Source organism: Dunckerocampus dactyliophorus, chromosome 14, assembly GCF_027744805.1.
Source record: "Dunckerocampus dactyliophorus isolate RoL2022-P2 chromosome 14, RoL_Ddac_1.1, whole genome shotgun sequence".
In the NCBI taxonomy this organism is placed as follows: domain Eukaryota; kingdom Metazoa; phylum Chordata; class Actinopteri; order Syngnathiformes; family Syngnathidae; genus Dunckerocampus; species Dunckerocampus dactyliophorus.
The window spans coordinates 6338214-6341162 of NC_072832.1; positions in this window are offsets into that span (position 1 = coordinate 6338214).

Below are 2949 nucleotides of genomic sequence, written 5' to 3' on the forward strand. Positions count from 1 at the left end.
ACATTTTACAAGTACCTCCTACCAGGCTATCCCACATTGACAGCACTAGCTGCTAAAACATTGTCCATGTTTGGGACAACCTACCTTTGTGAGCAAGTTTTCTCACTAATGAACATTAATAAAACAAAGCTGCGCTCAAAGCTCACACATAAGCATTTGAATGAGATTCTGAAATTGGCTGCTTCTCAGGACATGATGCCTCATATTGATGCACTTGTGCAGGATAAACGATGTCAAGTTTCAAGGGCAAATTCCAAGCAAGACGAATAATTGCTGTGAAAGTTATTCATTTGTTCAAATTGCTTTCCAGATGTTGAAAAACAGTGTTTTTAAGTTCCACAAGGCTGGTACTAAATGTTTTTGGAACATTGTTACTATTTCTGTGATCAGTTTTATGTACAACACACTTAAATATATGTTTAACTATGTAAAAGTGTTGTTAAAATTGCACATACTTTATTTATGTTCTTATGTTATTCTCTTGTTCATAATATATTGTTCATAATGTAAAAGGAAAATTCTGTTAATAAACATTTTGATAATTTACTCATTCTTTGCACTAATTATTAGTATTAGTGACTAATACAAAGAAAAAAAGTGGGCTTATTGTTAGTTCTATGTAATTTTGCAATGAGTTTACTGGTCCGGCCCGCTTGATCTCAAATTAAGCTGTATTCGGCCCGCAGACCAAAGGGAGTTTGACACCCCTGGCCTAAACCAAAGTGTACAAGTAGTATTTAATGGGAGTTGATGTAATGTCTTTAATTGACCAGTTTAGCTTCATAGAATTTAAATTACGTATAAAGGTCACATGTATATAATGTATCTTCTCATGCTATGAACTGTATTGGATTTTTCTGAACATATTGTGATATGATACACCGTGCATTTTTTTTTAATTTTTATTCAAAATATGCTGGAATGTAATTTGTCATTTTAATGGTGGACCCCAGGAAAAAGAAAGAAAGAAAAAGTTGAAATGACATCACACTGATATAAAAAATTAGGGCTGTCAACAATACAAATAAAAACAAGTTGATATTCTTATCATTCATTTTGTAACTCCTTATGCGAAAGTACAATTTGATGCGTTTATGTATACTCGGAAATCCCAGAAAATAAACTCAAACATGGGAATTCAACTAAAATGACGTGGTGTCTTTGAACACAGCTCCTCATTGCTCATAACATGGTTAAAGTGTGATTCAAATGTTCTGCTACTATTTAAGAGACAAGCATTAGGCAAATGGATTTTCAGGCATGTGTGCTATCTTTCAGCTTGAGTTGAATTTTCAGTTCATTTAGACCTGTTAAACCATAATCTGCCATTTATCGTTCTTCAATAAAATACAGTAAAAATGGGCATATTCCAGACATAGTTGCAAATGGTGATTCATCATGATTAATTTGAAAACCGTAAGTAATCTGATTAAAAATTGTAATGTAATAAAAATGTTTTGCTTCATCGCTTCAAATACAAAGCTGAAATCTAGGCAATTTAAAAAAAAAAAAATCAATGTAAAATCCACTCAACAAAAATATAAATGCATCACTTTTTTCATTTTTTCATTTCATTATTTTTGCTTCTGTCTTTCATGAGCTGAACTCAAAGATCTAAACCTTTTTCTATGTACTGTACTACACAAAAGGCCTAATTCTTTTAAATCTTATTCACAAATCACTTGTGTTTTGCCGAGATGTGCCATATCAAGATGCTGTTTAGACAGCATGATTATTGCACAGTTGTGCCCTAGGCGGGCCACAGTAAGAAGTCACTCCAAAATGTGTAGTTTTGCTGTATTGGGAGGACCATTTGGAAGTTGCTGTGCATTTGCCTCTGTAGAAACATGACTTCCCTGGTGATTCAAACAATGCCATGGCCTCCAAAACACGTCAAAACTTTGCTCAAAAGGACATATTGTGCTAAAAGTACACTCTACCTTCAATCCGCTTCAGGTCAAAAGTCATACTTGTAAGTACAAACCTTCGAGCTGTGATTTACTGTGAGCACAAAGAAACCTTCTCTAGCAGATGCATATACAGACTTCATGTCAAATTCTGCCCAGACTTGACCAGGCATGCATTTTGAGTAAATAAATGTGTCCTTTCTAAGAACATAATGCAACATCACAGTTGAGAACTCATGTAGGTTTTTGAGGAAATGTACAGAACAGCGCTTATTTCTAGTGCAATAGCAACATGACACCAGAAAGGGGCAGGATTTCCCTACTTTTCGACTGCTTCCTTACAGCTGTGCTATGATGTAGTTTCTATTATTATTGAGTGAGTATGATGAGGCAGCTTATCTGACTCACTGCTTCAACTCCAGTGTGTCAGGGGGAGTGGACTGCCACACAGCTAGTTTGCGACTTCCTATTGTGGTATTTGGTCATGTGATGTATCAGGATGACAAACGGGCACAGAGCAATTTGGTTTTTTCCAATGTCAAGAGATGTATCAACTCATTGTAGCATATTCACACAAACAAATTTCCTCGTGATTTAAACCAAATTAAAAGGAAAGAAACGACTTCTTAATTAATGTAATTTGCTTACGTTCTGACAATGAATTTCAGGGCTTTGAAAAGTTGTCTATGCACATTTTATTTCCGTTTTGATTTTTTTTAAAGCCGAAATTGTCAATAGTGTGTTGTCGCGAACGAAACGGCTGTTAGAGCCCACTCTTTATGAACGAGCCGTCGATTTTCTTGTATTTTTTTCTTGTTAAACCGCACTTGATTGGGCAAAATGTTTGTGCCGACACTAAGCAGAGAGGGAGATGCGGATATACAAACAAGTGAGTCGAGCCAAAAAGGACAGTTCTCTAGTTAGTGCCGAACGTTTCATCACTACTATCCAGACCCTCCTTTTACGTAGCAGAAAGTGATTGGCGCGTATATGACGTCACTACAAAGCTACACCCGGATTGGCTCTGCTCGCGCCACCAGGT